Source organism: Xyrauchen texanus, chromosome 41 (genome assembly GCF_025860055.1).
Source record: "Xyrauchen texanus isolate HMW12.3.18 chromosome 41, RBS_HiC_50CHRs, whole genome shotgun sequence".
Classification (NCBI taxonomy): Eukaryota; Metazoa; Chordata; class Actinopteri; order Cypriniformes; family Catostomidae; genus Xyrauchen; species Xyrauchen texanus.
Window position 1 is genome coordinate 18,588,631 of NC_068316.1, and position 23,772 is coordinate 18,612,402.

The window sequence follows — 23,772 nt, forward strand, 5'->3', positions numbered from 1 at the left end:
TGTACAAAATTCGTAATGAAATAGACTATTGTGATAATGTGTCAATTATCAGTATATGCAAACGTGATATGCAAAACACAGTGGAAAATATTACCAAATAAAATAGAAACCCTTAAAGGTTATTATTGCATATAAACATTCAACCATGTACTTGTCAACGTCCCGAAGAGGTTCCTTCACGTTACAGCAACCACCGGCGATCGGTCTGACGACGATCTCCAACGAAGAAATCCGACGGGTCACAGCACCAATGTAGCCGGTCCGTTCTTCACGATGCCGGCTACTGCGTTGTGTTCAGGTGCACTGACGACAGGACTCATACGTTCCTTCAAACATTTTATTCTGCATAATATCAAAAGAGAGTGAAAGTTCAGGATTCTATCCTCAAGAAGAATCAGCCTAACATCAGAACAAAAAAAGAACACTAAAGCATTTGAACTGTTCTACAAGAAGATAGAAATGCGAACGCCAACATGTATCAACCCCAACCACGAGGTTAGCTACAATGGTAATGTTAGCATTTCCCTGAACTCTCAAAAACAGAAAAATTATCGACACACTCCAAATAAACATATGCACAATCATCACAAAATACTCATATAAATTACCTTGTGTGCTGAAAATAAAATTATAACAGGTATATTTAGGTTTTACATCGCACTGGTTTGCACATGTACCTCTCTCAGTCAAGTGAAATGCAGACTGAGAAAAAAACGTGAAAAACCAATGCTTAACCACCACTAGAACCTCCCTCCAATAGAGGGCGCCATTACACAAAAAAACAAACTCCCAATACCTACAAACTAATATGAAATAACAAAACAATACAACATTTTGGTGAAATAAAATCACATACCCACTAAATAGAAAAAGAAAAGTCACAAACATATTTGTTATTCTTTAACCCGTTACACGTGGACAGCGCTAGAAGAAGCCGGCCGTATCAGCCACCTTCAGCCATCCTGCGAGCTACGCCATCCGACGACGTATCCTTTTATTCAGTAAGCTAGTTCTCACGAACTATTCACAAAAGAGTACGAGCGTCTTTTTCAAGATGCCTCGCTCCACTTGCGCCTCATGTCGCGCCCTTCTCAGCACAGGAGACCGCCACATCATCTGCGCTCTCTGCCTGGGACTGGGGCACGCAGAGCTCGCCCTCACTGAGGGCGGATGCGATTTCTGCGAGGAGCTACCGATGTCGACCCTGCGGGCTTGACTCGAAGCGCTCAAAGCAGAAACCGCCGCGCCGCCTTACCTTCAGCCGTGCAGGAAGAAGCGCCGCTCAAAAAGGCTGCCGGAAACTGTGGTTGAAGCGACTGCCTCGCCGGAGCCTCTCCCTCGAGCATCGCTTTCACCCTCCCCGCCCCCCCGGGACGCGCAGTTGCCGCCGAGCGGCTGCACTGCTGCCATCTCGGATGACGAGGTGGAGGATAAGGGCCGCTGTTCCATCATGGCTTCGGACAGCGAGGAGTGGTCAGGCTCCCAAGCCTCCTCCTCAGCCCAGGAATCCAGCAGGACCCGCACCAGAGTCGAAGGGGAGTTAACACGCCTCCTCACACAGGCCGTCGACCGCCTCGGGCTCGAGTGGTCACCGCCTCCTGAGCAGGCACCCAACAGACTCGACGGCTGCTTTCTTCAAAGCCATCGCCGCTCTACACCCGCGGCCCGGGCTGCTCCCTTCCTGCCGGAATTACACACGGAGCTTGCAAAGTCGTGGAACGCTCCTTTTTCAGCCAGGTCCCGTTCCCACGTCTCCACCTCTCTCGCGTCGGTGGGCGGCGCCACTGAGAGAGGCTACTCCTCCATCCCCGGTCGAGGACTCGGTAGCAGCACACCTTTGTCCGCCCTCGCGAGATGGCGTTCCAAGCCTGTGCTCCCGTCTAAGGCCTGCAGAGCGACTTCCGCCTATGTTGGCCGCGCCTATTCTGCCGCCGGCCAAGCCGCATCTGCTCTGCACTCAATGGCCGTTTTACAGATCCTACAAGCAGACCTTCTTCGGGAGTGGGATGAGAAAGGCAGGCACCCAGAGGCTGTTACTGATCTACAAAGTGCGACAGACCTCGCCCTTCGCGCTACCAAAGCTGCAGCCCAAGCTCTAGGGAAGTGCATGGCCTCGCTGACTGTGACCGAGAGACACTTGTGGCTAACACTAGCCGACATGGGAGAAGCAGAGCGCTCCACGTTCCTCAACGCACCGCTCTCTCCGACCGGTCTCTTCAGCTCCGCGGTGAGTAGCATTGTTGACCGCTTCTCAGAAGTCCAGAAAGCCACTCAAGCCATGAACCTCTTCCTGCCACGTCGCGCTAGCTCCTCTGCAGGCCGCTCACGTGATCAGCCTCCTGCACGAGCCTCTTCACAGCGCCCAGTTCAACAAACTCAGACTTCTCAGCGTCAACAGGGCGGCCGCCCTCGATCGCGCTCAGACAGCCGCCGCAGACCGCCGCCCCCCCGCGGGCCTCGATCTAAGGTAACGCTGAAACCCGAGCAGCCGAAGTCTTCCTAACTGTGTTGAACAAACGACGGCTCAGTTCCGCCACGGCCGGACCACCGTCAAAGCTTCGCCCCCTGTCAGTCCCCTTCTCTCAGGCTACTGCAGTGGTGAATTTAGCAGCCAACAAGCCAGTGACACTGCCCGCTTGCCTGCACTCAAACGCCGTTTTCACGGCGACCCAAATAAATCTTGTAAAGAGCAAACATGTCTTATGTGTAGAAAATGTGCCCACAACCCAGTGTTCACCCCTACACACAAGCATAACACATCCCGTGCCCCTATCAGAGCACGCTCTCATAAAGCGGTTACTGAACCGCTCGAGTGTCAGAGTCAATGAAAGCCTCACAAATGTGCGTGCGCGCCCATTCTCTGCCCGCTCTGTTACACAGCCAGCAAACATTCCTCTGTGTGTAAGTCCCGTGCCCATGACTATGCTTAGCATCACGTAACAGATGTGACTCTTTCCCCATTCATTCCAATCGGAAGTCACTCACAAAACAGCCTGTTCATGCTGTCTGCGAGCAATCATGCATAAACACACTAAGCGGCTCACACATTCTGTTCAGCTCTGTGTCGCGGCAATCAGAGCCGAGTGGCCATTCACCCTCTAGCGTTACGCTTCAAAGCGTGGGAAGCTATTCCAGGGATATCCAAGTGGGTGTTAAGCACAATACAACAGGGCTATTTGCTACAGTTCGATCGCCGCCCTCCTCGCTTCAGAGCTGGCTCGAAACCACTGTGAACACGGAAGCTTAGCGTGCATGCTTTGTTCAGAAATAGCAAGCCTTCTGTGCAAAAGGGCCATAGAGAAAGTGCCACCCTCTCTGAGCGAGTTGGGGCTTTACAGCCATTATTTTCTTGTTCCCAAGAAAGGCGGCGACCTCAGACCCATATTAGATCTCAGGGTTTTGAACAAGGTGCTTGCAAAAAGACCGTTCAAAATGCTTACAATCAGGAAACTCCTCGCGCATGTGCGCCAGGGGACTGGTTTATTTCTCTCGATCTGAAAGATGCATACTTTCAGATTCAGATAAATCCCGTCACAGGCCATTCTTGAGATTCGCCGACGGCCAGGTTTATCAATACACCGTCCTTCCGTTCGGCCTGTCCTTAGCACCCCGTACTTTCACGAAGTGCATGGATGCGGCGCTCGCACCCCTGCGGAGTCAGGGTTTGCGAATTCTGAACTATTTGGACGACTGGCTGATTATGGTACAGTCACATATGGAGCTTCTGTCTCACAGAGCAGTTCTCCTCAGCCATCTGAACAGTTTGGGTCTTGCAGTCAATTGGACCAAGAGCTCACTACAGCCCAGTCAGACAATTTCCTTCCTTGGAATAGAGCTAGACTCCGTGGCAATGACGGCTCGCTTATCTACACAGCGCGCGCACCGTGTTCAGCGACTAGTCGCATCTTTTCAGATGAACAGCCTCACGCCTCTGAAGAAATTTCAGAGAGTGCTAGGTTACATGGCCTCAGCCGCAGCAGTACTTCAGCTGGGTTTACTGCACATGCGCCCGCTTCAGCATTGGCTAAACACCCGCGCGTCTCGCCGGGCTTGGGCCACAGGCCGCCAGCCCATCAAGGTAATGCAGCTCTGCAGCCCTGGACAGTGGCCGAATGGTATCAGCGGGGAGTGACAATGGGAGCTGTATCTCGCCGAAAAGTCATCTCGACAGACGCGTCCAACATGGGTTGGGGCGCGGTCTGCGAGGGCTCTCCGGTTTTCGGCCTATGGTCAGTTCAGGAAAAGCTCCTTCACATAAATTGTCTGGAAATGATAGCGGTCGAGTACGCGCTCCTGCGCTTTCTCCCGGTCATTCAGGGTCACCACGTCCTGGTCCGTTCGGACAACAGATCTGTGGTATCCTACCTAAACCGTCAGGGCGGTGTCAGATCCAGGAACCTATTCCATCTGACCAAACGCATACTGAGTTGGTCCCAGTGCCACCTGCGCTCGCTGAGGGCGACGCGCGTGCCAGGCCACCTGAACGACGGCCCGGACAGACTGTCCAGAGACAATATTCCCCAGGGGAATGGTCCCTGCACGCTCAAACAGTCCAGACATTATGGCACCTATTCGGCAGAGCAGAGATAGACCTCTTTGTGTCCAAAGAGAACTCTCACTGCCCAATATTTTTCTCAAAGCGAGGACAGCTGGCCCAGGACTGGCCCAGACGCCGCTTTATGCCTTCCCTCCCATCTCGCTATTGCCACAGGTAATGCAGAGGATCAGGAAACGCGTCACTCGGTGCTCCTCATAGCCCGCGTTGGGAGAATCAGACATGGTTCCCGGAGCTTACGCAGCTGTCACTGACAGCGCTGTGGCCCATCCCAGTGAGAGCAGATCTCCTCTCTCAAGCTCGCGGCACAATCTGGCATCCCCACCCAGAGCTGGGCGCTGCATGCGTGGGTGATCAACGACTACCCGTCGCTCTGCCAGAAGGAGTAATAAACACCATCATACACGCTAGAGCCCCTTCCACGAGAAGACTCTATGCGTCAAAATGGTCTGTGTTCTCAAAATGGTGCACCGACAGAGACCTGGACCCGTGGACATGTGGGGTGTCGTCACTGCTCAGTATTTCTACAAGAGCTGCTGGATAAGGGCAGATCCCCATCCACGCTCAAAGTGTATGTGGCGGCCGCTATGGCGTTCAGCTGAACCCCTGCACGGCCAGTCATAGGGTAAAAACGAGCTGGTCATCCGCTTCCTCAGGGAGCTAGAAGGATGAACCCCGCGCCTCCATCGGTTCCTATCTGGGATCTTTCTATAGTTCTCGAAACTATGAAAGCCCCCTTTCGAACCACTTCAATCTGTGGATTTGAAATACCTTTCACTCAAAACCGTTTTTCTGACTGCCCTGTCATCAGTCAAACGTGTGGGAGACCTTCACGCGCTGTCTGTCACGCTGCGTGTCTTGAGTTTGGACCAAGTGACTCCAAGGTCATTTTAAAGCCTAGACACGGCTATGTTCCCAAGGTGATCGGTACTCCTTTCAGAGCACAGGTCATTTCCTATCGGCGCTGCCAGCACCGATAGCTGAACGCGACGCCAATCTCCTTTGCCCGGTCAGAGCACTGAGATTGTATACTGCGCGCTCCGCCACTTTCAGACGCTCTGAGCAGCTTTTCGTTTCGTTCGGAGGGCGCACCAAAGGTCTCGCCGCCTCGAAACAGACACTATCTAGATGGATAGTGGACGCTATTGCTGCTGCATACGCGTCAAAAGACCTGCCATGCCCGTTGGGCATTAGGGCTCACTCCACTAGAGGCATGGCATCCTCGTGGGCATGGTCCAGCTGGATTTTCATTCACGACATATGTGTGGCAGTGGGATGGACTTCCCCCTCCACCTTTGTCAGATTTTACAATATGGAAGTGCCCGCTCTGCAGGCAAAACTACTAGCGGTTTAATACGCTACAGCTCCCCTGGTGAGCTGCACTGATGGGACACATTCCACACAGTCCGGCACCGCCTCTGTCGTTCCCTTCCCACTATGTGCTTATGTATTACACAATCAATGACCCGCATTCTTGCTGGCCAAATATTATTTCCCCACTCATAAGGGCTCCCCGGGTCCCCCTTAATTCCCTGGGGCTCATACAGTGGATGCTTGGCGCGCACGGCGTTGACAATGGGTTCCCGTGAGCGTAAGCTAGCTTACGCAATACGAGAGAACCTCTCGTAAGAGAATGTATCGGTTACCTAACGTAACCTCGGTTCTCTCTAGATGAGGGAACGAGTATTGCGTAGCCGGCCGTGCTCGCGCCACGGCGACTTTTCGCTTCAGTCAATGAAAACCAGGGTTCCAGCCTACGAACTACGCTTATATGCACTCAAGTCACGCCCATTTTGGCGGGCTTTGATGCAGTGAGCGCGCGGACGCCTCTCATTGGATGCGAGTTCGCCCAAGCTCGTCTATAGGCTGCAGCAGTTGCCGCAGAGCAACCTATGAGCTCGCTAGCTAGCCCTCAAGGTCTGCAGCTGCCGCACTGCGTTGACAATGGATACAAAAATTAAGGATAATTTTTTGGCTTCAATATCTCAGAAAAGATGAATCTTTTCCTGTAGCGTAAGCTAGCTTACGTAATACTCGTTCCCTCATCTAGAGAGAACCGAGGTTACGTTAGGTAACCGATACGTTTTTTATATACTATATATATATATATATATATATATATATATATATATATATATATAGTATATAAAAAACACCTGTATATATATATTCTCTCATCATTTACTCACCCTCATGCCATCCCAGATGTGTATGACTTCCTTTCTTCTGCAGAACACAAATTCAGATTTTTAAAAGAATATTTCAGCTATGTAGGCCAAAATGCTCCAAAAAGCACATAAAGGCAGTATAAAAGTAATCCATAAGATTCCAGTGGTGTAATCCATGTCTTCAGAAGTGATATGATAGGTGTGGGTGAGAAACAGATCAATATTTGTCATTTTTTGCTAGACAGCAGGGGGCGATATGCAGAGAAGAATGTGAATCACCAAAAACACAAAAAGAATGTGAAAGTGATCTGTTTTTCTGTTTCTTATCCACACCTGTCACATCGCTACTGAATATGCTAATTTAACAACTAGAGTCTTATGGATTACTTTTATGCTGGCTTGTGTTTGTTTGTCTTCATTTTGTTTGTTGAAAATCTTCATTTAAGTTCAGCAGAAGAAAGAAAGTCATACACATCTGGGGTTGCATGAGGGTGAGAAAATAATGAGAATTATAATTTTTGGGCGAACTAACCATTTAAAGGCTCTTGTCAGATCTGGATTCATTTGTCAATAAGAAGAGAGGTCTGGAAAAAATTCTAGTACTCTAATTTCAAATGTACATTTCAAGTACACTCGATGATGGTTCATTTCCCACAATCCACCACAGGGAAGACATATGAGCTAGGAGTTTACTGCTTCCTTCATTCCTGCAATGTTTTTTTCATGTTGAATGTAGTAAATTACTTTTTGACAAATCATTATTGGATTAAAATAGCATAATAACATATAGAGACACAAAATATACAGATACATTTTAAAATGTACTATTTATTTCATCAAATGTGTTTACTGTTTATATTAACACACAGCATATATTAAAAATGACAAACAGAATGAAGATTTATTGTATTAATATATTATTTAATAAGAATAACATGTAAGGCCCAAGTGTTTTAAAATTTCATATGTGACGTTTCTGCACCAGCCCGAGAGCTCCGATAATCTAGTCCGAATTCACTCATTTCGTTCACGTACTGCTGAGATATAGCACACTAACTGTCAATCACTATATAATAAATAGTGAAAGAGTTAACGATTGCGGACACAGCCATTCTCGTCGCCACGATCGCCTCGTGCCTGCACATCTCACACGTGTGCGCCCCGCGCACCTCACTATGCACCCGCAGAAATGTTGTCTGTTCGTACTCCTGTTGTTGATCACACGAATGGCAGTGATTTACACTCAACTTGGATGTTTACATGGATTTATACATTTAATCCGCCTGAATTAGCTGCCATTGTTTCCAGTACCTCCTCGAGGGCATGGAGTAAATGCATAAATACTGCTTATGACATGACTGATATATTGTTGCAAAGATTTAAAAATGTACACTTAAAAACTGATGTCATAAGAGCCCAGTTACATTATCACCCTGAAAACGACCATCTCAATACACAGAAAAGCCCACGTTAGAATAAGAGCCAAATTTTACCTCAGCGTGCTGCCTGAAGTTGGAACTGTGACTTTAATCTTGAAATATCAGCTTGTCTTGGTGTTAAAAGAAAGCGTTGAATGACAAAACTATTATTTTTTCACTGTGTGGAGCGAAGAAAGTGTTTCATTTTGATGTGGGACAGTCTCATCACTCAAGTGGGAGCGTCACATTACGCAGCTGTGAACTTCTGCTCTGATAAAAGTCCCATTCAATAATCTCTCAATAAATTACACATTTATTGAAATTAAACCCAGTAAGGTAACGACAGTAACGCCACGCATTGTAAAGAAGTAAAAGTTAAAACATTTGAGTGAGTAAAAAGTACCCACTTTTGAACCTACTCTAAAAGTAAAATTTCCCCCAAAAAGTTACTCAAGTAAATGTAACAGAGTAAATGTAATGCATTACTACCACCTCTGTTTATGTGTTCGTCGTGTCAGTCACCTCGTTAATCAATGTTATACAGCAGTCTCCGTAGCAACATTCAAGCACATTGGTTGACTGAGTGTGCCGCTCTGCAAGTGTGTTTGCTCAACATGGTGAAACAAACTCTGTCTACTTCAGGGGGTGCTACAAGTGACAGACAGAGTGTCCATTTATTTCTGTTTTGTTATTTTTCTTTCTTTTTTTTTTTTTTGTTAATTGCATCACAAATCAAATGCCATGGACTCCAGAGTCCCAAAGGCTCAAGTCCAAATCAAGTTCGAGTAAAAACGCATCCAGAGTCCAAACTTGAGTACCCCAACTCTACAGTTTGCAGTGTTTTCCTGAACACATTAATAGATGCTTGAATGACGCATAGACTAATGGAATTAATCCAGGGCAATCAATTGTATTTAATCATTTGGATTCATTATGACTAAAAAGTAAGTTAGCACGCAAACACTCAAACACACATATACAAACCAAGGATCTGCAATGTGAGAGCAGAGCCTCTGTGTTTTCCTGTGGCACTATTCAAGTCTTTGGTTTGTCAGAGCCCTCGACTGAGCAAATCACATAGATCTTGCTCAGACTCAGTACTCAGTCTAGCTGAAGTAAATCAGAAGTGTTGTCTGACTGTGACTGTGTGTTTTGTTGGAATTAAAGCCAAGCGAAGCCTGGAAGCTGTCCACATCTTTTTATAAGCTCTCTTTTCCTGACCTTTCTTTTCATCAAACCCTCTTCAGCTGGAAGACCTGACATAACATGACAAGTTGCCAGGTCACTAAACATGTTGTGGTTTAAGAGATGGGAAATCAGCTCCAAAGATCTTTCATATATCATATTTTTCAAGTCTTAAATTCTGTCCTTTCAGCCCAAAAAGTACATTTTTGAATTAGCTTCCCTATTTACCATTTCTAGTTAAATATTTGCACTGAACACTAAAAAGTATGATGTTCTGGCAAAGTTCTGCTTTGCCACTGATAATTTTTTACAAGCAAATTAGTTTTGTGCCAAACACTTCATTGTTGCCAAAGGTTTGCTACATGTTCACCACTACCAGTCAAGCTGCAAACTTATGGCAGTAATTTTATTAACAATATAAGGACACTTTTTTTGTCAATAAATCTTTTTTGTCAAGGGAACAAAAAAGCATGTACTTTTAATAACATAACACAGAAATTGTTGGTTGAAAAACAAAATTACATATAATTTATTTTGGAAAAACAACAACAGAAGCTAACATCAGCCTGGGAACATCAATTAATTTGGCGTAGTGTGCCAAAGTGTTATTATTTACAATTTATTTGAGTACTGTTTGTATCCTGTAGGCTATTTTATTTAGTTATTTGTTTTAGAATTGTTTTTCCATGCTGTCCGTAATCCTACCAGAACAGATCTGGGTTGCAACCCACCAGTTGAGAACCACTATGCTAAGTTAACTAAATTAATAAATCACTGTGGCATTTGATATCAATATGTAATAAAACCAAAAACAATAATGAAACAATAATATGCATCAAATCATAATATTGAATTACAAATCACCTTTTTAAGAGCTGTAGTTCTCCAGAAACAAAAAATTACATGTTGTCAAATTTGTGACCTAGTGGTAAGTGCATGTTTTCTGATTGGTTGAGCTGTGGTGCTCATACAGAATGTACTTAAATCTAAACAAATATATACAGAAGCTGAAAGAGGCCTTGCAATATTATAATTTTTCTGTCTCGTTTTCTCGTGATCTCGACATAACTAAGGTTGTTTTCTCGTGATCATGACTTAATATTCTCGGGATCTCGGCATAACAAAAAGTTGTTCCCTTTTCAAAAAGCTACACTTCTGATGCTGCGCTGGAAAAGCGCTTTGGAACCTTTCTCTTTCTCATTTATTAAAAAAGAAGAAAAAGACTGACTGATAAACAAAGCAAGCGGTGTGTCCTCATGTTTACGCTTTATGGCTGAAACTGACACACACCAGTGTTGTTTTGTGTGTTTGGGGGAAGAGCATGCTGCTCTTTCATTGCGGCAGAGCGGGTGCAGGCATTGCGATCTGTTTACAGTCAAAATGCTTCACACTCGTCTTACTTACGTCCAAGAGCCAGCGGCCACTTTTTCATCGTGGGGCTCTCACATGGATCTGGCTGAGAAGCGAGAGACGGGTCCACCTTATCGCTCGCTCTCTCCCCAGATCCAGCTGATCCTTCTCGTAAGCTTGAAGCGTGCCTCGGTGCCTCTTCGGTTCAGGAGGAGGACGCTGAAACTCTGTACATTCTACACACAATAATAAAGCGGCTAACAACAGACCCCCCCAAACACTCCAAACTAGAAGACAAATTTCTGTCTGGTGGCCAAAATAAATAACTAAAAGAGGGAAGGGATCATTATATCAGTCCCTTCCTTTCCTCTATGACCTCTATAACAAATATTCTTATTCATGGAGGAATCCTTATACTTCCCGTGTCTTCGTGCCCTCGACGTTGATATATTCGACTATCGTGGGTGCTGAAGCTCGGGGGTATTCTGTGATGCCGCCGGTAGAAGAGACACTTGCGGGTTCTCTCGCCTGGCTCGGCATCATCACTAAAGAGACTCTCCCCACAAAGCTGTGCAGGACCACCTCCACGCTTGTGGGGAAAGCTTATCAGGCAGCAGGTCAGGCTGGTGCTGCCCTGCACACTATAGCAGTGTTACAGGAGCACTAGGCTAATCTGTTGAAGGACCTGTGTGTGGGCACCACGGTCGATGAAGAGTCTTTCTATTTCCCCCCGGTTTCTCTGCTCCCGGGAGTCTTGGCCAGAGTTCGCCAGCAAGGGTCTTGCCTCTTACAGATAGCACCGCATTGGCCGAACAGGGTATGGTTCTCGGAGATAAGGTCTCTCCTCGACGGCCCACCTTGGGCGATTCCGAACAGGAGGGACCTTCTGTCTCAGGCACAGGGGACAATATTTCATCCCTGGCCCGAATTGTGGAACTTTCATGTTTGGCCCCTGAGGGGTACCAACTGAGGGACACAGGGCTTTCTCCTGAGGTTATCGAGACCATTTTAAGTGCTAAGGCTCCCCCTACTTGGAACAAATCTCAGTGAGATTTTACAGGGCAGAAGTGGACCTCTTTGCCTCAACAAACAGCGCAATGTCTCCCCTACTTCTCTCTGAGTCACCCAGCCACCCCCGGCGCATACATGGCCCAGAATGCGCCTGTATGCGTTTCCCTCTACTAGAAGTTACGTCAATAAATGGGGTGTCTTTGAAAGATGGTGCAGTGCACGTAATGCAGATCAAGTTAACTGCCAGTTTGCTTCAGTTCTGGACTTTCTGTAGGAAAGATTGTCAGCAGGCATATGCCCCGCAACTCTCAGGGTCTATGTGGCCGCCATTTCGGCTTGCCAAGCCTTGATGGACGGGGTGCCCTTTGGGAGGCATCCTCTACTCGCTCGCTTCATTCGTGGAGCCATGCGACTGTGCCCTCCTGCTAAGAACAGGACCTCTTCATGGTACTTCATGGCAATAGTCCTTGAGGGTCTGGTTGAGACCCCCTTCGAACATCTAGAGTCAGTGTCTGGCAGACTTTTGACGCTCAAGATGGTTTCTTATGGCCTTAGGTTACCTACAGGCTCTGTCTGTTTTGCCAGCCTGTTTAGAGTTTGCCCCAGGAATGACCAAAGCAATTTTGCACCCTCATCCTTAATACCCGCCTGAGGTGCCTTTCTCGACCTTAAACTCGGTCAATCTCAAAGCCTGCTGTTCCCCGCCGTTTACAACGCCGGAGCAGGAAAGACTTCACAGACTTTGTCCACTCTGTGCCCTTCAGACTTATATCCACCGCACTAGCCAGTGGCGTAAGTCAGGGGAACAATTCTTTGCCATGGGGGCCGCAACAGGGGGGCGACCGCCACCAAGCAGACTATGTCGCATTGGGTGAGGGACGCTATTGCCCTGGCCTACGAGGCGCGCGGTCAAGCTTCGCCAGTAGGTATCAGGGCTCACTCTACAAGAGGGGTCGCCTTCTCTAAAGCCTTGGCTAGAGGTGTCCCTCTGCAACATGTTTGTGATGCGGCAGTCTTGTCCTCTCCGCACACATTCATCAGATTTTTTTAGTTTAGATGTTCATGCCACTCCGGGCTCTTATGTCCTTGAGTCGACATCTCAAAATCATGTCTGAGACCTCTCACGCTCTTGTGAGCACACTACACAACTGTAGGGGGTCCGGACAGCCACAGTGCGGCGGCGTGGGTATTTTCGTTCCCAAAGCGCTGATCCAGCGCAGCATCAGAAGTGTAGCTTTTTGAAAAGGGAATGTCTCGGGTTACTTAAGTGTAACCCTTGTTCCTTGAAAAAAGCAGCTTTAGGTGTGACCAGCTGTGAATATGTGTGCAGCACGTCAATGAAAATTGACTGGAATTTATAGCCTCTGCTGGTGTAATCATTGGATGCACCTGCAGCAGGGCTATAAATAGATGTGTCACAGGCGTGTCGTCAGGTATTTTTTCTGAAAAGCAGTCCTGGGGCATCCCAGTGCGGCAATGAAGCGCAGCATCTCGTTCTGCTTTTTTCAGGGAACAAGGGTTACACTTAAGTAACCCGAGACATTTCTCGTGATCTCGAAAAAACAAAAAGTAGTTTTTGCCTTTAATTTTCTCAAAAAACTATACTGTTTTAATTGACCTACAGGATTTACAATTCAAAGTTTATTACAAGGTATGAAGGACAACGAGATATCCTTGGCAGAAAAGTAGAATTTATTAGATGTAATATGTAAATGTAAAGTTAATTAATTACACTGGTTATAAAATATTCACCTGCCCTATCCAAGAGTCTTCTAAACCAGTCACCTTTCACATAGGCTAAATCAAACATATTAATAAACACAAGGCAGCACGTCACAAACACTTAATAAACGCTTTCTTCTGCACTCAACAGGAGTCAAGAAGCCTGTCTTTCTGTGCTTTCCACAAAGTACTGTCATTACTGCAATATGCGCGCATTCAGATCTAAATCACGGCTGGCTTGACCGCAGTCATACAGACGTCTTGGTCCCTCAAGTTGGCTGGCAATGAAATTGACCAAATGTTCAGGGTCACTGTATTGTCTACGACAAAGTCGTAGACATGATAGTCTTCTTCTAAGGTGTCTGACACTAATCTGGACATTGTCAATTACTGAGAGACATACAGCTATTTCACCTTGAGTGAGTGTGGCAGCGGGGGCGTGGTCAAGCGCCCGTCCGGGAGAGAAAAGCGGTAAGGGCGCTCACACCTGGGCTAAATTATGTCTAACACCTGTCTCTAATTGCAGTAGAGCGAGGAGAGCGGATAAAAAGCCAGCAGCCGCAGAGCAGGGGGAAGAGAGATCGACAACGAACTCAGCGTTCGAATACAGAGACATTGTAAATACTGTGTGACTAGAAAGGCAAATTAAAAGGCTTACCGTGTCTCGGAGTCTTGCTTCCTGTCATCCTTACAGTAGCGTTACATTGGTGCCGAAACCCGGGAAGGAGGAGGGATGCCCGTCGCAGAGTCCTCGACACTGCCGTCCACCCAGGGGAGCGCCGCTGCCATCTGCCGGGTGACGGAGTAGCCCGACCGCCCGGATGCGGGGTACGGCCGTCATCCGCGGGGCAAGTGGGGACTGGATACCCCGACCGCCTGGAGCGAGGGAGCCGCTGCCGGGGGTGGAGGAGTGCCCTGCCGTCCCCAGAGACGCGGAGGGGTCGAGGGAAGACCGCCGTCCGCGAGGGGAGGAGGGAAGAAACTCTCCGACCGCCCGGAGCGGTAGAGCTGCTGCCAGGGGCGGAGGAGTGTCCCCATTTGCCGCCAGAAAAGCGGAGGCGCGTTCTACCCGCTGGGGGTCGGCGGTTTCACTCCGGTTCGCCCGGTGTTGGAGCGGCTGTCGTCCGCCTGAGTGTGGAGGAGTGTTCGAGGACCACGTGACGGTACATCAGAGAACCGGTGAGTGAGCTTTTTCTCTCTCTCCTCTCTCTCTCCCTGTCGCACCGTGTTGGCCTTTTCCCGCACCTATTTTGTTTTGTTGTTGTTGTCTTCCCTCCTGTCTCCTCCCAGGGTGAGGAAGGCGGGATGACCACGCGGACGCAAGATACACCCCGCCCCAGGGATAGGGGGTGTACGTCATGCCGGTGGCACCCCGGCCTGAGATAACGCCGGGAGGAGTGTGGAGCGGAGGGGTGCGGGGCCGGTCGGAATATCGCGCGCCGGTCCCCAATCAGCCTGATGAGGCGCGCGAGGGATAAAGGCGGCCGGTGACGATGGTTCGAGAGAGAGAGAATTACGGACATGTCCGTCATGTGTGTTTGTTTATGTGTTTTTGAGTTTAAGTTTCTCATTAAAATATAATTTATGTTGACAAGCCGGTTCTCGCCTCCTCCTTGCCCATCCTTCAACTGTGTTACAGTGAGTCCTTGAACAAAGTGATGACGTATTCGGTCATCCATTATGCAACAGTGCATTTAGCGGTTGCCTCCAGATAGCCTTATTTAAAAAAAAAATTGTTATGTCGAGATCACGAAAAAAATCAAGTCATGATCACGAGAAAACAACCTTTGTTATGTCTAGATCATGAGACAATTAAGTCATGATCATGAGAAAACAACCTTTGTTATGTTGAGATCACGAGAAAACTAGACAGAAAAATTATAATAACGCAAGGCCTCTTTGAGCTTCCGTAAATATATTATAAAACCAGATTAAAACAAAATATGACATCTAACAGGCTACATGTTAAATTCCTACTCGGAAGCAGTCACTGGCACTGTACACTCTGAAGATGGCTTTGTTTGCCAAGTCCAGGGCGTAGTCACATATGCCATCTGCTTGAGCCATGTCTTCAGAGCGTAACTGAAACACAAGCTCTTGATGTTGTCATATAGCTGGTCCCCTCAACCTGAAATAAATGAGTGACTTTGTTGAACAAGTGTCATATTAGGGCCACTGATATGGTGTTGAGAACTACAAATGAAAATCTCAGGAATCTCTACAAAAATAGTCACACTGATCTCACTTTTTCTATCAACAGTGTCTATTTTAATAAGATCAGACCGAAAGTTCTTCCAAAAGTTTGAGTATTGAATTAATTAATTAAATAAATTTAAAAAATAAATTTTACATCATATTGCATTTAGTCAGAAGAAAAATATCAGCAGTGATTTTCACAACTTTACTGTAAGATCACACCGAAAACACAATTTGACAACAATTTGAAAACAAACTTAACTTTCTTTAAAAAAAAAAATAATAAATAATGACATTGAGATCTGAAATTTGGCCTTTTGCGTTTCATTTATCTCATAGGAAAACGTCATGGTTACTGATGTAACCTCAGTTCCCTCATTTAAGGAATGAGACATTGTGTCGATGAGTTGACACTAGGGTTTCACTCTTGGGAGCCAAGACATCTCTGATCTTTGAGAAAAGGCCAATGAGAATTGGCATGTGGAATTTGCATGCCACTCCCCCGGACATACAGGTATAAAAGGAGTGCCGCTTGCAAGTTTTGCAAAACACCTGAGTTTGCTCCACGCCATGTCACAGCCATGCCTGTGTCTGCTCCATGCCATACCACACCAGCGTTGCCAACTGCAGCCTTCCGGAGGAGGTGGAGGAGAAGAAAGGCTCTTGATCCTAAGTCTCTTCCCGTGTACATGAGAACAGAGGTCGTTTGCAAGTCTCTGTCCATGTTCACCACCACAGAGGTCGTTCCCAAGTCTCTTCCCATGTACACAACAACGGAGGTCATTTCCAATTCTCTGCCAATGCCCACAAACACGGAGGTCATTCCCGAGTCTCTGCCAGTGTTCATTGCCACAGAGTTCATTCCAGAATCTCTGCCGGTGTTCATGAGCACAGATTTTGTTCCCAAGTCTCTGCCCATGCTCATAACCACAGAGGTCAATCCCGAGTCTCTGCCCATGCCCACGACCGCAGAGGTCAGTCCAGATTCTCTGCCAGAGTTCACAACCACAGAGGTCGTTCCCGTGTCTCTGCCCGTGCCCACGACCACAGAGGTTGTTCATGAGTCTCTGACCATGTTCACGACCACAGAGGTCATACCTGAGTCTCTGGCCGTTTTCACAACTACGGAGGTCGTTCCCGAATCTCTCTGCCCATGCTCACGACCATGGTGGTCATTTCCCAGTCATCCAGGACTCTTAGTCTCAAGCCTCCAACGGCTCTGCCTTCCACGGCTTCGCCCCTCGAGCCACCCATGCCTACGTCAGCCAAGGTTTTGCCCCTCGAGGCTCACACGTCTCCGCCTCTCACAGCTCCGCATCTCAAGCCTCCCATGGCTCCACCTTCCACTGCTCCGCCCCTCTAGTCTTCCACGGCTCTGCCTTCAGATTCTTCCATGGCTCCAGTCCCTAGTCTGTGGCACCTTACCAGGCATTCTGACCCAGTCCCTACCCTGAGGTCATCTCCTTGTTCTCCTGGCTTCCCCCTAATCTCCTCTGGTCTCCTCTGTTCTTCTGGCCGTCTGCCTGATCCGCTCTTGTTTTCTGGGTCTCTTGGCCATCCGCCTGATCTGCTCTCATCTCCTGGGGATCCTGGCCATCCCCCTGATCTGCTCTGGTCTTCTGGCCGTTCACCTGATCTGCTCTGGTCTTCTAGGACTGCTTGCCATCTGCCTGATTTGCTCTGGTCTCCCTGCTCTCCTTGCCTTCCGCCTGGTCTCCCTGGTCTCCTGGCCATCCGCATGATCTGCTCTGGTCTCCCTGGTCTCCTGGCCATCTGCCTGATTATGATTCTTTTTGTTTTACCTTGTGTTTAGCCTCTGTTTTTTGTTTCCACAGACTACATTCTCCATAATTCACTGCCCTCATCACAACCAGCTGTTCCCAATTGTTTTCAACTGTCTTTCATTACCTCAATTATCCTTGTGTATATAATGCCCTGATGTCTGCTCTGTCTTGGTCAGTTGTTGTGTTTTTCTCCAGTAAATATTCTGGTTGATATCTTTTTTGTAGATGTTTGTTTTTGTTTCCCAGACTTGTCCTGATCCAGCGTTTATCCTGTTTTTGTATTTTCATTTATTTATTTATCATTAAAGTTTTCTGCACCTAGATCCCACTCTTGTGACATCCTTCAAACAATACAGTAATGGATATCATGAACATAGGCTTGGGATAACTTTAGTAAACCTTTGTTAGTTAACACCACTTGCCACTGCATCCACAGATGCAAGTTAAGACTTTACTATGTAAAGCAGAAGCCTTACATCAACACTGTCCATAAGCACTGCCAACTTCTCTGGGCTCAGTCTCATCTTAAATGTAAAGTACTTTACACACATGACTGTGTGGCAACACATAGCTCCAATGCCATCATTAAGTTTGCTGATGATATGACGGTGGTGGGTCTGATCACTGACAATGATGAAACAGCCTGCAGAGAGGAGGTGCACACTCTGACACGCTGGTGTCAGGAGCACAACCTCTCCCTCAGCGTCAGTAAGACCAAGGAGCTTGTAGTGGACTTCAAGAGGAAAGACAGAGAACACAGCCCCATCACCATTAATGGAGCACCGGTGGAGAGAGTTTGCAGCTTCAAGATCCTCGGTGTCCACATCACTGAGGAACTCACATGGTCCAGCCACACTGAGGCCGTTGAGAAGAAGGCTCACAGTGCCTCTTCTTCCTGAGACGGTTGAGGAAGTTTGGAATGAACCACCACATCCTCACACAGTTCTACACCAGCACTGTAGAGAGCATAATGACTGGCTGCATCATTGCCTAGTACAATAGCACTGCCTTCAACCGCAAAGCCCTGCAAGGTGTAGTGCGAACTGCATACTGTATATACCAGGAGGTGTGTGAAAAAAGCTCAGAGGATCATCAGAGACTCCAGCCACCCGAGTCATGGGCTGCTCTCACTACTACCATCAGGCAGGCGTTATCGCAGCATCAGGACCCTCACCAGCCGACTACATGACAGCTTCTTCCCCCAAGCAATCAGACTTTTGAACACTTGATCTCTGCACTTTATTAATCTTACACTGGACAGTCATAAATTATATTCTCTTTACAATACAACATACTGTATATTTTGTATACACTTTATATACTTTTTATTGTATGTGTATTCTATATTATGTGTATTCTATATTGTGTGTATTGTTTACTGTACATTGTATATTATTATTGTGTTGTGTAATTATGTGTACATTAGATATCTAAATTGTGTAAATTTGATGTTTATTGTAAATTTGTATATGTCTCATCACTGTCATGACTGCTGTGTTGCTCAGAACTGCACACAAGACTTTCACCCACTGCTGCACTTGTGCATATGGTTGTGTGAAAATAATGTGATTTGATTTGATTAAAGTAAAACAGTGGAACTTTTCTACAGTGGAAGATTTTTGGTCTGAAGAGTACACATTTCTAAAAGTTTTTGAAAAACAAAGCTGTCCTGTTATCTGGGTCAAAGAGGAAAAGGGCCATCCAACGGCAACGAAGACCCCGTACCATTGTGCAGCTAAATATAAACATAATGGATGATTGGGGGAAAATTCCACTTTCTAAACCTAACAAACATGTGTCTTCAGAGACCAAATACTGCCTGTATATGTATGATATACAGGCAGTATGATATAATCACAAATTCTTTAACCTATTTGTGCTAATGATATCATTGCAAAATTGTCAGCTCCAGAGAGCATGGGAAGGAGAAATGTCAAATGAATAACGGGCAAACAACTTGTGGAGATAAGATAAAAGTTCAGCATTAGTTTAGCATCTTTTGACCTGCCAGCTCCAGTTTCAGTTCTACTTCATTTGGATTATATGTGCTGGTGTAAATGTAAGTGTTAGTTGTTACTCTTATAGCACAATTCCCCACGTTTTCAATTCCCCACGAGTCACTCTTATTTGGCAATCATTCATTATAAAATATGTTTTGTATGTGTATCTGTGGGGTTTTCATTTCTGGAACAGCATACAGTACACAATTAGGCTATGTTATTTATTAGGTGATATTGCTGTATTTAATTTAATGTTTTGCACCAATAAGACAAATTTATTGCAACAAGTTCGGAAAAATAAACAATGAAGCAACTCTGATGAAGCAGCACACAGGAACAGATGTAAAGAAACAGGTGCAGCAAGTGTTATACAGGGGCACACTGCACCTTCAATGGCAAATTTATTACGTATACACATAAAAACCTAAAACCTAAAAACCCCAAACTAATTTGGAACTCTTAATAAACCACCCCACCAAAGTCTGCACTTTGCTGTATGATTCCCAAAATTCTCCTTTATTTTTTTAGCTGTATTTTGTCTTGTTGCCAGCAGCCTCTTTTGAAACTTGCTGTCTTGCTGTGAAAAACAGCCACATGCCAAGAATCAAGAACACCATTCCTTCAAAATCCTCCATTGCTCCTTTGATGTGTGTTTGTGTCACGTTTAAGATGATGTCATGGCAGTAGAGGCGGTGCAGCTATGACGATCAGCCTATAATTCCACCCATGTTGAGGCTGCACTAAACTGTAGTGGAAAAGTAAGCTCAGAAAAGTAAAGTTCCGTTTCTGGAAAGGAAGTCGGCGACAGCCATCTGCACTCCCAGTCTGTGGACCACCTTAAACTTAAAAGGCTGAAGAGCCAGATACCATCAGAGGATCCGCGTGTTGGTATCTTTAATGCAGTGGAGCTATTGGAGTGGGACGTGATCCAAACAGAGGGTGAAGGCCCACCCCAACAGGTAGTACCAGAGAGTGATGAGACATTCCTTTTATACAGTGCTGTACTTAGTCTCCCTCAGCGAGAGCTTGCGGCTAATGTACAGCACCGGCCCCTCCTCCCTCTCCATCACCTACGAGATTATGGCCCCCAGCCCTCTGTCTGAAGAGTACATCTGCAAGATGGAATCGGTTGAATGTAAAAGCGGCCCACTATAAAGCGTGGCTTTAACCTGGGTAATCACCTGTTGACACTGCTTCATCCACTGGACCGGTTATGGAGCTCTCTTTTTATTGAGATCTGTCAGCAGGCTGGTGACATCTGAATAATTAGACACGAATCTCCTATAATTTCCAGCCAGCCCCAGGATCTGTCTCACCCCCTTTTTGGCCCATGGCCCAAGTGTGTGGCAATCGCACACTTCTTGGAGTTTGCTGTGAGTCCCGCTTGTCGCAGCGATCTTAGAACCACCGTCAGATGCTGCATGTGCCACTGCTAATCATTGCTGTAAATGATGATATCATCTAAATAGCAGCATAAGCTGAATGCAGTCTGAGGATTCGGTCCATGAGACACAGAAACGTAGCCGGGGCCCCAAACAAACCGAACGGAAGCGGCACAAATTGGTGTTATCCAAACTATGTGGAGAAGGCCATTTTTTCAAGGGAAAATGGTGTCAAGGGGATCTGTCAATAAGCCTTTGTCAAATCCAGTGTCTAATAAAATCGAGCAGAGCCCAACCGATCGAGCAACTCATCAATGCGAGGCATTGGGTAAGCATCAAATTTGGACACTGTGTTGACTTTTCTATAATCCACACAGAACCGTACAGACCCATCGCTCTTAGGAACTAGAACAACCGGGCTGGACCAATTGCTGTTGGATTCCTATATTACCCCAATATCGAGCATTGCATCCAATTCTTCCTGGAAAATGTTCTTTTTGAGTTTGGGCAATCGGTAGGGACCGGCTACATACCACTACCACAACTTGGTCTTGATGTGGTGCTGGATGAGGTTTGTTTGACCCCGTAGAAGGGAAAACACCTGGTGCAACTTGGTAACCTCTGCGAGTTGATACGGTGAGAGGTGGCCTGCGCAAGTGACCGGGGTCCGCCCTCACCAGAACTGCCGTATCCAACATCACAGGGACCACCTCCCTCCATATTTTCAGGAGGTTGGGGTGATATATTTGACAGGCGCCCCCTCTATCGGTTTGCTTAACTCATAATCTAGATCCCCCACTCGTTGTGTGACATCAAAGGGTCCTTGCCACTTAATTTGTAGCTCGATGTGGGGAGTAATACAAGTACCTAATCTCCCGGTGCAAATTCCCATAGCCAAGTTCCCCTGTTATACAGTCGTCTCTGTCGTTCTTGAGGTTGGAGCAAATTATCTGTGTTAGTTGCCCCAAGGTGTGGAGTTTTGCTATAAGATCAAGAACGTATTGAATTTAATTCTTACTGGCTGAAGGTCCCTCCTCCCAAGCTTCGCTTATGACATCAAGTGCCGCCCATATGGCAGCTTGAATGGGGATGCCGGTGTGGTGGCACTGGACCCACTCCACCATTCCTTTTGGCAGTCAATGGATTAGCCGTTCAAGCACCACCTGGTAGATCACTTCCTCTATGTCATGATCCCCCGCCAGCAGCCATCTCAGGCAGGCATCTCGGCACCGTTGGGCAAAGGTGAACGGGCGGCTGGTCCTCTCCAACTTTATGCCATGGAAGAGCTTCCGATTCTGATCCAGACTCCAGCCAACCCGCTGCAGGATGGACGTCTTCAGGTCCTTGTTAGCCAGGAGACTAGCCACTGGCAGTTGTTGAGCTGCAAGCTGGGCTTCCCTGGACAGCATTCCCCATTGACCGCACGGCCAGCCCCACGCCCCGCAGCCACAATGTTTTACATGTGTAAAGGGGACCCCCCTTAAAAATGGTCTAAAATCGCCCCTGCTCTTCCCTAGGACTCAATAATTTGTAAAACTTTTGTTACTGGAGGAGTGCTTACTATTTTGCAAAGCACGTTCCCAGCACACCTCTTTGAAGAGGTTTTGATAATATTTTGTGGAGGGAGTTACTGGAAGTAGGACAGTGAGATAGGGAGGATCTTTGTGGTTCTACACTGTCAAAACATGACAAAAAAAGAGAGAATGAGAAAAATCTTTAGAAAATCTGTCATGAACTTCCAAAACTAAAATCGATATCTTACCGTGCACACTATAAATGTTATTTCGCAGGAGTATTACATTAAGTGTGATAAAACCCGGGATTGTCTGAGGCAATGGATGACAGATTCCAACCCTCATTAATGCACTGCTGTGCTCCCAGTCCAGCCAAAGCATAATAAAATATGATATGGCAATATTTTAGATAGCTTTTTAACTAAAAGGAGTGTATTATAGTGAAAACAAAACTGGTCTAACAGCAGCTTCAGAGATGCACTACTGGTGCCAACCTGATCTGAATGTAATAAAAAAACACCTGCAATAAATGTAGTAACTGAGACTGAGCTATTTTCCCCCCTCTCTATTTTTCTTCCATTGTTTCATCATCTATATCTTTATTAACATGTTTTTCTATGCACCTTTTCATTCTGTCCACCCGTAAACAAACACAACACATTTAGAGAAATTTCACCAAGGATCCTTTCACACATCCAGTTTAGTCAGAATCAGAGTGTGGTTCACAAAAAAAAAAAAATAACACTCCTCAGTATTTTCACAGCTTCAAAATTATACAATCACAATAAATACATAAATAAATAAATGCAAGACACCTGTATCATCATCAAGCAAATAAATGTGAACCTCATTTGACCTCTAAATAATTAAAATGTAATTTTCCCATTCATAATACTTCTTTTACACTGAAGTCATTATTCCAGATCTCTAAATAATAATGGAGACCAGCTAAAATTATTCATATGTGTGCAATATCTATTTGAAGACCAAAGATTTGTATACTGTATTGTGAACTCAATGTATTGAACATCCAATAAACTGTGCGTTTATGGCAATAAACAATTTTCGCTCTCTAAAGGAGTCATTTTGGATGCAGCTCTCAGAATATGTTTATAGCCATTGTCTGGGATATGAAAGCTACTGTTTTTTTAATAGCTTGCCTACTGCATTCTCATCAATCAAGCTCAGCAGCCGTCTCATTCCCACTCCAGCCCAGCACTAACCAAGTTACTGGCTTCTGAAACTAACTTGGAGTTTTGAAATGGAATAAAAAGTAATCGGATTCCACGAGTCAGGATCCTTATGGATGTGAATCGATGGCATTAATTACTGCATCTTATTATGCTGCAAATGCAGTTTAATCTGTTTTTATTTATTAAGGGTTTGGGGGTTGTAGGTGGGAGGTTGACAGTCTTTCTTTGGGTGGTAAAGGAATATGGCATGAAGAGCTCGGTTCATAGCCAAAGCAAATATGAATGCAAATGCAG